At 44.0% G+C, this 14,939-nt stretch overlaps 1 protein-coding gene across 1 annotated transcript in view; it reads left to right on the forward strand.

The window, feature by feature from the left end:
• The window catches only part of kirrel1b (kirre like nephrin family adhesion molecule 1b), a 79,447-nt gene that overhangs the window by 30,277 nt on the left and 34,231 nt on the right, over window positions 1-14,939 (forward strand). The gene's annotated exons all lie outside the window — the stretch shown is intronic.

Raw genomic sequence — 14,939 nt, forward strand, 5'->3', positions numbered from 1 at the left:
GTGTAGCGACTGCAAGAAAAAATGTCAAGCGGTAGCCGTGGGAAGCGGAGGGAATTTTAAGTGAATTTTTTAAATGCAGAAAGAAAATAAAATGCAAATGAGGTGTGTTTCTATCAGCCCAGTTGAAGAAACTAGATTGAATTTCCGCACAGACTTTTGAGCAGCGGCTCCTGTTTTGCAAGTTGCTGTGCTTTCATGTCGGATAGTGTACATGATATTTCATGCCTTCATTCTCAAATGGAAATCAAGGAATACACTTTTCATACTGTAGGGCTGGGAATACAGGGACCTGGCTCTTTCCACGAGGAGGAGACAACATGTCTTTATGTCTGGAAAGTTATGGTAAGAAGTAACAGCAGATGAGGTGTCCATGATGAGGACTTGATGGACGACGGGTCGACCTCTGCAGAGTCCATTGACTTTCAATTATGGAATCTTGAAGGGCATCCTCCTGCCTGTATTAGGGTTACTCACCAAAGGAGAGGAAAAACAAACAATAAAGCCATGAAAGCAATACATGGCCTGAGAGGTGTACTTAGCCTTCCAAGTAGCCACCATCTTGACCTCAGGCAGATGTGTCTTTCCCTCCTGCATCACTTCTGTGACTCCAGAATGCAGAAAGCGCCAGCCACGTTTATTTAGCTTGAAGCTAATGGTTAACTGATGGCTAACAGCAACAAAACTGCCCAAACACTCAAGCTCCTCATGGATAAGATCCATCTGTACACTCAGCATGCACAAACACTGTGATTTGATCATAAAGCACTGTGGCACTAGCGAGGTGGCTCCACTGAATACGCTCGCTGCTCCTCACTCACTCACACTTGACGCGAAAATGTTGATTTGTTTTTAGCACAATTCAAAGTGTTTGTGGGTGCCGGTGTCAGTTGCCATTAGCTTCGAGCTAAATGTTGGTGGCTGGCTCTTTCTACGTTCTGGGCTCACAAAGGGTACACAAGTCGTGAAAAACATCTTTTCATGACTACATGAAAGGTTAAATACACATTTTTTTAATATATTCATCTCTGTTCATTGCATCCACAAGGTTTTCATGCAATGAACGTTCACCACTTCAGTAAATATGACAAAGGTGAGCAGGCAGTTTGACTGGAACGTCTTAGCAAGTATCGGCGTATTCACGGACGCCCGGCAACCAATCAGATGCCTGTATTCACCAAGACCGCGAGAGAAATTAGTTTCAACCTTTCACGCTTACCTCAGGTGAGAATAAAGCTCTCAGAGAGCAGCCCAGCTCTTGTACTTGCTGCATTACTGCAGTAAGTCCATGAAAACTCATGTCATTACCACTGTAATTTAGTAACAATTTGATTAAACTGCATGAACGTTTCATTTGTGTGGCAGAGGCTGAATCGTCTCTCGGCGCTTTTATTTTTTTTCCCCATCATCATTAAGCTAAAAGTATCCTCCTTGGTGTTAGCAGCCGAGTGTCTGTCCTCTCGTTCACGGGGCTAACAACAAGGTTATTTTTCTCTTCACCGTTTCACTCCACAGCAGAATCTCATCTCCTCTGCCTCGCTGGAGTTCACATCACCAATTCTTATTGAAGGGGAAATCGCAGAGCCATTGCTGAGCGGGGTCGTTATTTGGATAATGACTAATCTGCTCCTGACTTAATTCCATTCCTCTGATCCGACGTCCAGGTTGGAGTCAGTGGATATATGGCTAATGATGTGGCTGCGGCATTGTCTGGGAATGCTAAGAACACAAACACACACACACACACACACACACACACACACACACACACACACAGAAGACACTTGCAGACATTCACTTGTACGCCACTCACTTGCTCACACACTGTAAGCACTTATGTGCTCTCTTTAGCGGCCTAAACCCTGTGAACCATGCTTTTCCTCTCAAACTCCCATTTAAGGAAAGGTTTTCCTCCGACATTCTCTGCTGAAACATAAATGCTGTGTTTGTTCCAGAGACGCGTCGCTCACTTTGTGTTCAATTCTAGCCAAAAAAAACCTCATGTTGAATGATAAAATCCAGATGTCTCAATTATTTCTGTCACAAGTGCACATTTAACATCTCAACATTATGTTTTGTGTTCACTACATATAAATATACACATATGTGTGTATATATATATATACTGTATATATATGTTTGTGTGTAATGTTTCAGTCGCTCTTTTATAAAAACTAATTGTGTGAAAAGAGTCAACCCATAGAACAATCATGCAACTCCACAGCTCCTCCCAGCCTCTTTAATCTAACTTTGGCTTGATTTTACCATTTCAGTTCACTCTGAACGCTGAACTAAGCAGTAAAGACAAGCCATTAATGGGCGGAGTTGGAGTTTGATTAGGAGTTTAGTTGTGGTGCTCTGATCTGTGCAGCTCACACCTGGGGGGCCACGCCGCCTGGGCTAACTGGTCTCCAGGCAGCTCCCAGTCCTCAGGCCAGCTGCTCTTTGTTCAGACCCTTCAGACTTGGCACGACAAATTTCATAAAAGGTTTCAAATATTTTCTTGTGGTCCAATGGAAATGATCGTGTGTCTGTCAGGGCGTTGTTGATATATTAACAAAAAAAATATTATATTTGAAATTTGAGCTTTTTGATGCAACATGTCGTTATTTTTGAATTTGTGTGAAATTTCGTTGCAGTGAACACATTCATTCTTGAGTTATGTTAAAAAATATGTTTGTGTGCGGTCGCCATGACATTCGACCACCGTTATCAAACCACTTCATCCTCCTCATGTTCACAAGGGTCAAGGCATGTTTTTGAGGTTACATCACCTTTGACCTTCGTTTGCCAAAATCTCGTTAGGTCATCACTGAATAAGAAGAAGAGATTCTGGTGTTACTGGAGGGATCATGTGGTCAGGTTGTTGTTCGTCATCGGTGCGATATGACATCCACCTTGACGGAAATGTCCACTAGGACTCGAGGATGAGCCAGAAACATTTTGGTCGATAAAGGTTAAAGGTCATTGTTGACTTGTACACATTGCTGAGGCGTACGACGCACTGTGGTATTTCTAGTTTTCCACCTTAACTGGAAACAATCTGGTAAATGTGGAATGCGTGTCTGCTTTTGTTTTTCTCCCCAGCGTTTCTGTACAGTTGCGTGCTAACTGACTCCCGGGTGCATCAATATTATCCAATTATGCGACGCTAACCTCCCTGTATCGCACACAGAGATGAGTTCTGATTGGACCGCTCACCAGCTCGTCACTGCCTGCTTTGTAGTTGGTGAAAAACATGTCAGTAGTTATTATTTCGATTTCCCCGGCGAAAAAAACAAAAACAAAATTAAACTGAAGTAAATCAACGAAGTCTCCGATGGATCCAGAGGTTCACAGAAATCCCAATCATCCGAGTGCTCGCTGCTCTAATTTGGATCGAATGCAACATTTACAGCGTTGACCTGCTCACTCCACTTCACCCAGATTCACATGCACCAAAAAACACACAATCATAACCACCACCAACCCCCAACACACACACACACACACACACACACACACACACACACACAGTTGCCCTTCCTCTTCTCACATGGTTTTTCACTCCGTGCTCATTTGGTGATGCTAATGCTAGCAGACATGTACAGTGTGCTCTAACAGCGGAGGGATTGGAGAGTGTGTATGTGTGGTGTAGCGTGTGTGTGTGTGTGTGTGTGTGTGTGCAAATGCATATGTGTGAATGGGATTGTACGTACATGTGTGTGTACTTACCGCTCTTAAAAACCAATTAACAGCCCACAGCAGCAGCCACCCCCTCCTCCAAATGAAGAGGTGAATTAAACATCACCAAGACCAGATGGAAAGAAATCAGAGAGAGAAAGAGAGACGGCTGAATAATTGAAGACAGAGGGGATCATAAAAAAGGGGAAATAAAACTGAAATAAGAGATGAAATGAAATGTAAGAAAGCAGAAGTCAATTAGAGAGACTGTGAGAGCGCTGCAGGCAGAGGCAGATAGGAAGACAGGGGAGGGATCGCTGCGAGTCTGTGTGTGTTTTTGTGTGTGTTTGCCAGCAGAAAAGAGTCAAACTATACACAACGCCGTTGTTTGAAGTCTACAGCGGCGTAATCAGGTCGGTTGCGGCGCAGTGATGATTAGACCGTGCTGTCTCTCATGAAGCTGAACTTCATTATGACTTCAACACAACTCGTGTGTGTACGTGCGTGTGAGAGATTTCAAATAACCTCTGAACCAGACGTCGACTTTCAAAAGTGATAAGCAGGAGCTGCCGTCACGGCGTTGTCATGTCCCATCACCCTTCCCACAATTGAGCCGCTTCATCTGGCAGTTTAACGTCACAAAGACCCTTGACTCTTGGGCTGGGTGACGCCCGCCACACTGGCATATGAGGAAGTCCGTAGTGAACCATCGCCGATGATGTCATTTTTGGGGTTGAGGGTTGACAAAGCTCGCTGCTTGCTGTGAGCTTTGTCACTCAGCCCAGAAATCTCCAGCAAAGGGACTCACGTCCCTGCCGGGCGCGTTCCTCTGCCGGGTTTGAATGGGTTCTCTGAGTTCAGCTTCCAGACTTGTGCTTTGGTGACAAAGTTAACCCACTTGCTGTGCCGATGAAGCTACGCTAACAACAAATGCCACTTGATCGAAAGCTGCTGATGTAACCAAGTGTCTTTGGCGTCGTGAGAAGGTAATAAACGGGACGTGGAGACGTGGCGCCAATGCAGCTGCTGCGTGTCGTGTTCCTCCAAAACAGAATAAGGACAATAAAACTCAAATACAGAAGGTTTTGAAATCAGGCTGTTGAAGATAACCGACTCTCCTGGACGCATCCTCTTCAAGAATGGTCAGCTTGACACTGAAAGTGAATGCTGCTCTGACATCATTGGACTGAGTATTAAAATAGAAACACCAAAAGATGTTTCCCACTGTCATCAAATGTTCACGTGAAACCAACTTAAAATTAACGTTGGCATTCCATGGCGTTATGTTGAATTTTAGTCCCCTGATGTCATAACCAGCACCAACCCAGCCTCGGCGTGGACGATGCTGGGATCTTTGGTGAGCTCACGAGAAGGCAACAAAACTCTGGCGCATTTATTTGGATAAATAATGGCAGCTCCTTATTTTCAGCTTCCCTCGGGTTCGCATCTCTTGTCATAACTAATGCAAGTCATAACTGAGATGAGGGAAAATGAATGATAAGATGATAAAAGTTGTGAAAAAGAAAACAAAGACAATTGGTCAATTTATTACTCTGAGTGTACGTTTTAAATATTCATCACCATTTTATCTTCTTGCTTTAGCTTTGACCCTGGCAGCTGTGGTGGTGAGCACACAGTTCCTCCATGCAGTTAAAGGATATTGAGGGGTTCGTGCAGTGTTGCTGGATTGTTTGAACCAAATGGGAACAGTCTGACAGTGGAGTCACCAGTGGGCCAAGTTACTGGGATTAGCAACTAGTTCCTGCTCTGAAGATGGTACCAGCAGTGCAGTATCAAAGTAACTCTTTGTCAGAGAACAGAACTTTCATTACTTTAATAAATGCTCACAATGAAAGCCCGGGTTAACGCTTAGCTAGAAGTCTTCCTCTGCCCTGGAACGAACACCGTTTCTTTAATAGCAGGGCGCATATGTGAACAACCCACGCTCTCCTGATCCAGCAGGTTTACGGAAAAATACTCACAGAATACTCGCAAAAAATACTTTGCCTAACTGAAGTTATTTTCTGTGTGGAACAACCAAGTCAAGTGACAGAGGTTAATAAATACAGTTACAAGATGCAAGACTTGTAACAGCTGAATAACTTTGAAATGTGATACACTGCTACTTGTACTAGTACTGCAAATAATTGTGGAATTGCAGTAAAGCGGCATTCCCAGTGCTGCTACTCTCATGTTTGCAGTTCTTCGCCTTTACTGTACTGGTGAGGTCATGTTTGTTAGTCAGTACATCTAAGACCAAAATTTAAAGTAAGATAGAAAATAAAACATTTTACAATATTTCATGTCAAGCTTGCATAAATACACAAGTGAGCGAACAGTTTTTGTGATCCTGACCTGACTACGAGTGGGTGTTCTCTGCAATATGCAGGATACATGTTCAACTGTGTACCCATGTAAAACCAATCATGTGTGTCTGCTGTCTCACCGTGATCATCAGAATCTAACTGAGTATAGCTGTGCGTGACCGAGTGGACGGGGCCGTTTTTATAGCTTGCAACTCTGGGATGATTAACAAAGTACACGTGGACACTTTTGAATCATGCATACACTTGTTTGTGTAGCTTTCTGCCATGTTTGTGTGTGTAAGAGACAGAGAGAGATTGCAGGATACGCGTGCGTGCGTGCGTGTGTGTGTGTGTGTGTGTGTGCGTGCATTTCTGCATCTACAGACTGGTAATTGCCCCTGGATGAGTTTGTGAGAGTGTGCATGTGGTTTCCAATAACTGCTCGGTTTGCTCAGCATTTCCTCTGTGATTGGCGTCACGCAGCTCCTCTGCTCTGCTGGAAATGTTTGTGAGGGGAAATAAAAGCAGCGTTAGGCAGAGAGCGGGGACACTGGGAGATCGCTGCGCTCCTGTTTACAGCAAACAACTGGGCGAGATGGGGTACAGTGACAAAGTTACGGTCTCACGCCGTCCTCCCTCTCAGTGTCTCTGTCGGCTCTCGTCTTCATCTACGTCAGTTTAATGCTGTGTGCTTCCGGGCCATGAATGTTACATGAGAGAAACTTCAAAAACATCAAAATAAACAAGGCAGCAGTAAACATATCCTCCCACGGGACTGAAGCAGTGGTCCATCATGACCAATCACGAACAATCACTCTGCAGTTGTCAGACTTTAACTCTGACAGGAAAAGATTTTGTCTTTGCTGACGTTGTCTTTGCACTGGGTTTTATGTGATACGTCCAACCAGTTTGTTCCAACGTGAATCTGTATGAATGTTGTAGGGGTTATTTATTTGGGACCTTGAGTTCCCTTCACCAAAAGCCAAAGTGATTTTTACAACAACTTTACAAAGTAGAGGAGATTTCTACGTTTTGTTCAGCACAATAATCTCCACAAATGAACTCAAATTTTGAGCTGATGTTGTGCTGTAAACAAAGTAGAGAGCTCAAAGCTAATTTTATGCTGTAAACCAGGCGCAAAGCCAACGTTACGCTTTGAAGAAAGAACAAAGCTAACGTTATTCTATGAATGAAGCATGAAGCTAACATGATTCCAAATATAAGGCACAAAGCTAACGTTATTCTATGAATGAAGCACAAAGCTAACATGATTCCAAACATAAGGCACAAAGCTAACGTTATGCTATGATCGAAGCACAAAACTAACATGTTGTGAACGAACTACCCCATCTACTCATGACTTTGACAGCAACACAACTTTTGCTTTCGGATAGATGACATTTGATGTCTTTTTCTGCCACTTTTCAGAAAATGCCATTTTAAAGATATATATTCCATAGAATTTATGTGTGGTGTTTGCTGATGTACTTTATGCTGTGAGGCAAAATGACAAAAAAATATTCTAAGCCAGTGTTATCACAAAATTAGCCTTCTGGGTAACGCTGTCACATCTACAGTGACACACTGTAAAGGCTGACATGTCTATGGTTGTGTACTGTCCCTTTAAAACAGATGAATAAATGGACATTGAGATTATAGAACGAGTGCAAGTGCAAGTATTTGACCCGGATTCACTTTTCAGACCAGGTGGCGTCGCGCATTTCTCATTGTTAATAAAACATTGAAATGATGCATTTATGCCTTGTATGCATCGGGGATGTATAACTCTTAATGTTCAACCTAATTCTTAATTGAATCAGACTAAAATCTTGCTTACATGACGGTGTTGTCGATGGGGTCACTTGGTGGGAGTTCAGTGACTCCGCGGCTGAATTGTGTTACTTGCTAACGTTCTAGGCTACGCTACCGAGCAGTTGGTGCAGTAGCAGCAGCGTCAGATTCTGTCCTCTTGACTCGTCTCTCTCTTCCTCTCTGACATCTGGCAATATTCTTTCATGAGGCCCCCTTTCTTTTCCTGCTTGTGTTTTCTGTCGTCCGTGAGCTGGTTTTAACACCAACCAGCCCTGCGTTGAGAAGCTGCATGACGAGGGTCATGTTGTTTCTCCATCTGCGAGATGATAAAATATGATGCAGGAAGCCCAGTTTTAGTGATACACCCTTTGCAGACGCCGTTGCACAGCTGTTACAATATTACAAGACAGGATTTTATGACCAGTGGGACTTATCACGGTGACAATCGTGTTAATAAATTTCAGTGTGATGCCTTTGCAAGGAACAGTAGAAAAACGTTTGTAACTGAGCAACAAGAGAACGTGTGCGTGCATTTGATCGGCCTCTGAAGCTCCACACGGAATGAATTTCACTGCAGCAAACGTCGAGCCCGATTGGAAACCTTTTTTGCAGGTCGATCCTGTGTTTTTGTTATCTGGGTGCCCTGCTGCGTCAGCACAGTGGCCTCGTTGAAATGAATGAGCGGGTTGCCTTTCTTTAAACATGCAGTTCTGTTGCTTGAACACAGGTCTGTTTCCTGTGTATCAAACTGATGCAAATGAGTTGATGTTCTAGAAAACATGAAAAGTAAGAAGGCAGCTTTTTTCATGCTGCTTTTCATGTTTTCATCCATGGAATCTGCTCTTTAGTTTTGGAACACACCAACTAAAATGATGATGAAAGCTAAAAGCCAGCATTAGTGATATTTCCCAGCTGTGGTTGATGGATGCTAGTTAAAAAGTCTAAATCTGTACTTCTGAGCAGTAAATTAGTGAAAACATGTTGCTGTTAGAAAAGTGTCCAAACTGTTTTGCAGTGCTGATGAAATCTGTGGAATTATGTCAGCATATTTCCACTCAATTCTATGCGTGTAAGCTGGGCAACATCACAAATGCTTGAATTGATTCTGGCCTACAGAGGCGTTGATAACATGTGATTTACCCTAATAATGGTCTTTTTATACCTCCATCATCGCCACATCTTGTCTCTCTCTTCTTTCTTCTTGTTTTTGACTTTAAACCACTGACACACACACACACACACACACACACTTACTCTCTCACTCTCTCTCTTTCACGCTCTCTCCAGCCAACACCTTTTTTTTACTGTCCAAGCCACACTTTGCCCTTTTCTGCCTTTTCAGAAATGGCAAACCTATGCACACAGCACAGAGCACGACAAAACCAGATATGAACGCAGGCATGCGTGTAAACACAGACAATACTCACACACATGTAACACACGTAGATGCAGCATGCTGAGAGGGGTGTGTGTGTGTGTGTGTGTGTGTGTGTGTGTGTGTGTGTGGTGGTTGAAATGAGAGCGAGCTGCAGCCTGGAGGCAGAGCTGGGACATGAATACACAGTAAGGGTCAACGTGGCGGTTGGGGGGTTATGAGGATGAGGGCTTCGGGGTGCGGAGGACTCCAGTTTAGGGTTACAAACCTCTCTCTTCATTTTACATAGAAAAGGTTTTCAAGAATTTGCATTTGGCTTCTGGTGGCTGTGACAGAAGACGCTGCCCTCAACGGATGGTTTCATCTCTAATAAGGCGACGCGATGTCCTGCGTGAGATGGAGGCTGTTCAGATGTGCCTTCTGAGGCAGAAACCCAATCCTGTGATAATCATCTCAACTTTTTACTTTTGGTGAAAAGTGTTTTACTCAGAAATTTCTAACTTTTCTCTCTTGCTTTATGGTTTAATCTGACCAATTTAATTTGATTAGCATCGACTACGGCTGTGATGAGTGCAGCCATGCGCTTCAGTCGGAAAGTACTTGGACTGTTTTATTTACTCGGCCAGTGAGTTATGAGAAGTATTTCAAGGCTCCAGAGTCATTTTCACATTCCTGTGACTGGGGTATGGAGGCGCGATTCTTCTGCTAGGAGAGCGTTGGTAGTCACAATTTTTGCTCTTTTTTTTTTTGCAATTAAATGTGCAGACAAACTGTGACATCCCACAATGTGTCACTGTTCCTTCATCGCTAGACATCAAAACTATGGAAAGTAAGAAAAAGAGCGGCGTGGCTCTTGAAGGGAGGGGAGTGAGGAGAGGAGATTGGTTCATTCCAGCTGTTCCTGGACAACTTGATTTGTCACCCCAATAAAAAGCTAGACAGGGAATGTGTAGGGCATAGTATCATCACGATCTGATCATAAATTTGTTCCTTGCAACCCTTGAAAGAGCTCTGGATCACCAATCTAGAACACAATCTGTACCATCTCTTCATACTCGCCTCAAAGAATTTAATCAAAATATGCTCAATTTTACACCGTTGTATAAAATGTAGTTCTCCGGGAACACAGGTCCAGAGTACCATCAAGATGAATCCCGCAAAACGTTAACTTTTTCCTCCCAACCACTAAGACGGACGCAAGGACTGCGATCAGCAGCTCCGTCCAACCTGTCCTCACACAGACCTCAGATCAGGATTTACCATTTGATCCCCATCACCTGCAGCTCCTTCCTCCGTGCAGTGTCACACATCTTCCACTGACATTCATCAAAACCTTTCCATTGGGTGTTAAGATATGTTAATAAGCCCACATCATTGATCACATGACCTCCTTAACGGATGTAACAAGGGGATGAAATGAGTGGGGATAAAAAAACATGCTGAAGGAGGACAGAATGTCACTGCTGAGAGAACAAACACTGGCAGCATGAATCTATTCAGCGATTACAAAACAGGGTCTGCTACATGTCTCGTCCACGCCACCTCGGACTGACGTTCTCCATAGCAACGGCTAACATAATGTCACCTGGGTTCCCTTTGGCTCTCGTGCTCGGTAGAGCCGTGACAGGGCGTCAGCACCACCTTAATGTGAGTCACTTGTGTCAGTTCGCCTCTGTGGTTTGGGGTCAGACTCAAAACAACTGTTGTTGAGGAGTGAGGAGGAAATTCAGCTGAGGTGAATTTATGCCCTGATTGAGATTAAGATGAAACTTGTTCTGTTTGTGTTGTTGTTTTTCTGCAAAGAAATTCAATTTTCCACAGAATCTTAACTCCTGAGCTTTTTCCCTGAATGCTGTACGTTTCACATGCGACTGTTCCACTCGTGTCCATCTTGAATTAATTGTAAGCCTTCCAGCTCAGTCTGATGTTATGGTGGATAATAGAGAGGCGTGTGAATTAAAGATGCTGAGGGTTAATATGTTTGGACTTGGAGGCTGTTATTACAAAAGTCTGTCAATTGTACCAGTGGGTCGTTATGCAATGAGAGGCAGAGAGAGATCGTCCCTCAGGGTAGTGATGAGGGGAGGTAAAGTGGAAGGAAGGGAGGGAGGTGGCGAGGAGAATGGAAAGCATCAGAAAGAGCAATTATAAGGAATAAACTATGATGCGTTAAGAGGGGAGGGCGGTGAATAGGAGAAAGATGAGTGAGCGCCCCAGAGATCATGGCGGGGTGCAGGGGGCCTGGTTGCTTTGTACCACTCTGAGCATGAGCGTTCCCTCCCAGCGCCCCCACCAGCCTGCACTCAGCGCGCCAACCTGGTCACTGAGCCTGGTATCTGCTCAGGACTGAGAGCTCTACTGTACAGCACTCACTGTACTGAAAGGGGACAAGTTTGCACCCCAAGCTGGATGTTTGCTACTTGGCTTAACATCCCGCGTCATGTGACACTGCTCCCTGCGTGACAGAGATCACTTCCTCGCTGTACGGTAGAAATCAATGTCCGGCACGTTATTTTCTTACACAGCATCACATCATTGCACCTTTTTATCCACCGAGATGCCGAATACATCGTTTCCACGTTCTGTTCTCATGTCTGTGGCCTGAAAATCCAAGTCTTCCAACTGTACCGGGGCTAGGAAAGCGTAGCATGCCTGGTACCGGGGCCCAGGCTCCGAGGACAATGCTGGCACCAATCAGTGGTTATAGTCGTCCAGGCAAGTGGGAGTGAAAGCATGAAGCACTTCCTCAATGTCTTTCAATGAGAGGAAGGTTTTTATACTTGCAGAGGCTTACAGTTGGAAAAAGCTGCCTCGTACCACAGGATTTATCTGTTTATCTAATTTGAATGCAGAATGACAAATCATTCCAAGGACACATTAACAAAAGACATAGAGGGAGAAAACAAAGAAAGAAAAAAGATGACGAGATAGAAAAAGACAAGAAGTGAAGAAAAGACTGGAGACAGAAGGGAAGATGAGACAGGATTTAGATTGAGAAGGTGTGTGTGTGTGTGTGTGTGTGTGTGTTTGTGTGTGTATGTGGTATCCCGTAGGGTTAATTACATCTCTGTTCTCTGTCAGTGCGGCTCTCTCCTCCGCAATCTGAGTCCCTGCTGCAGGCTGACAGACTGCACACACACACATTTACACAAACCTGCACACTAATATACACTACACTATAATATATATATATATATGTGTGTGTGTGTGTATATATATAATATATATATATACACACACACACATACACACGCACACACAGAGTCATAAACACAGATGCAAGTATATCACAATGTCTCCTCCTTTTTGTCCGTCTGTCACTACTTCCTCTGTCTGTGGTACACAAACACACACCGTCTGTCCCAGGAGAACGCCGTGTTGTTCTGTACAGAGTTATACACGAAGAAGAGATCCCGACTCGTAATCGCTGTTAATTTTGCATAAATCATGCATAACATGACCCACATGTAAATCACTCATGTCAGCGGGATATCGCATCCCAGGAGCTCCATCTTCTTCTCTGTAGGAAACAGCGGCAGCTTCCATCTCCATTGTTGTGTTTCTGACTGGCTCCTTCATCAGGGCTGCTTGGAGAAGTACTGACATTTTCTGACACCTAAAGGTGAAATTTAAGAGTTCACGTGATACTTTACCTACAAACCAGCATTTGTTACTCATCCATAGCCGTCTCAGACTGGTGGAGACTACCCCCCCCCCCCCCCCCCATGCAACTTCTTAGAAAATCCAGAATTAAAAAGTAAATAAAAGGCTCGGCAGCTCAGTACGGGAAGCTGATGGGCAATGAGGACTAACAGCCACAAAACTATACAAAACCTCATTTTAATATAATCCAAGTCTTCTTTATACAGTCTTACAGTCACAACTTGACACAAAATAACTCTCCCATCAGAATCAGTTCCAGTTCTTCACTCTTCCATGTGAGCTAACTCAGCTAACAAGACTCAAATCTCCTGTTAGCTTCTACTGCTAATTTCAGGTAGCAGAGTCAAGCTTACAAAATGTCTGGGCAGAATTAATGTTATTGTCAAAAAGAATGTCAAGAGAATGGTTGAAGAGGTAAATAAGGAAAGAGAGAAATGAGCCCCTCAGCGCTGCTATGCTAGGTGTTAGCAACTGCCTTTTAGCGTGTAAACATCTGGATCCAGATCTACCGCCACAGAAACGAGATCGATCATCAGCAGGAAGAATCTCACTTGCTGCCTCTTGTTGACATGATCGAGGTCTTGTTTCATGTCATCATAGTGTGGCACTCTGCTAATCCTCAGGTTTGAAGGAACCGGCGTCCTGAGTTGTAGCACAGTGTCAGCAGCAGAGGCCAGTGGAGCTCAGCAGAACTGCAACCTAACGATCAGTGCAGAAACTAACAGTCACAAATGAAACCAGAGAACTAACAAAAATGATGCAGTTAAATATCGTCACCTTCTTTAAACAACTGCCTAAATCTTTTTGTATGAATCAACTCCTTATGATGGTTTGTCTCCAGTTTTTTGTGTTTTCTGAAAATCTTGAAAAAATCACTTAAGTGATTACTTTAAGAAGGCGACGGCATGAAAGATGAGCAAATGTTCAGAGCAGTTAAGAGGAAGTCAGTGAGCATCAGTCAAAGGTGAAGATGGTTATGTAACCCTGGAGCCGTGAAGACAGGAGCTCACCTCACACCCAGGCGGACACTCCAAACGTTGTTCATTTTGAGGCACTGAAATCATTTTCATGATCTCATCTTTAGCCACAAAGAAGGGAAAAACCTTACCACAATAAAACAATGACTAATTTGGCAACTCCAAAGTGTTTTAAGGAAGGGCTTCCCTTCATCTCCTCTCCCTGTGCAGTCACAGCACTTGTCTTCTTGATTCAGCATGCAAAAGGAAATTTGATGAAACATTAAAGAGCCTGTTGTGAAGTCTGAATATTCCTGCCTTCAGTGAAGGAGCCTTCCTCACAAATAACATAACAAGTCGTGTAATCCTCCCAACAAATCAGTGCGGCTCCCCGTGTTTGCACCTTGGTGCTGGAGTCCCGCTGGGACGCGTCCCTCAGAGCCACGGCCTGCTTTATTAACCAGTTTTGCCTTAATTAGCTAATAGGATTGTTTTAACCATGATCCAAGAACAGAATAGCCCACGGGAAGACAAACACCAACTTTGTGGAAGAGGTGGTGTGTGTGTGTGTGTGTGTGTGTGTGTGTGTGTGCGTGCGCGTGTCTGGGTGTGTAAACTTAGTTGTGTGAATCACTGTGCAATTGCATGTGTGCAGGAGCTTCTGTTTGTACAAGATTCTTTTGTGCATGTGTGCGTGCGTGCGTGCGTGCGTGCGTGCGTGCGTGCGTGCGTGTCATCTAGAGCACCACACTCTCCCTCTCTGCCTTAATTAACGTGCCTTCTTGCAAGACTTTCTTCAGAATATGAAACAATTTTACCTGATGATGCAAACGGCTGAAAACAGAGCTGGGTAGTGCCTGGCATCCTCACCTGACTCCTTCTCTTTATGTGAGTGTTAATGTATGCCACTGCTACACTTGTAGGTTTTATTCCTGCGTATTTTAGTGGCACTGCAATAGCCAAAAGGCTTATTTTGCTGGAGGAAACGTGTGTGTGTAAGCAAAATCCTTTGTACTGCGTGATGAAAAAGAGCAGGCTGTATCACAGCTTGGCTATGATGTTCTCGCAACACAAACACATGCTTCCACATCCATGCATGCACACACACTTTCATTCACACATACCCATGGAAAGACACCCTCACAAGTCAGGGAAGTTCAGGGAAAC

The sequence above is a fragment of the Aulostomus chinensis genome, chromosome 5, assembly GCF_037954235.1.
Source record: "Aulostomus chinensis isolate RoL2024-O1b breed Wild chromosome 5, RoL_Achi_v1.0, whole genome shotgun sequence".
Taxonomy (NCBI): Eukaryota; Metazoa; Chordata; class Actinopteri; order Syngnathiformes; family Aulostomidae; genus Aulostomus; species Aulostomus chinensis.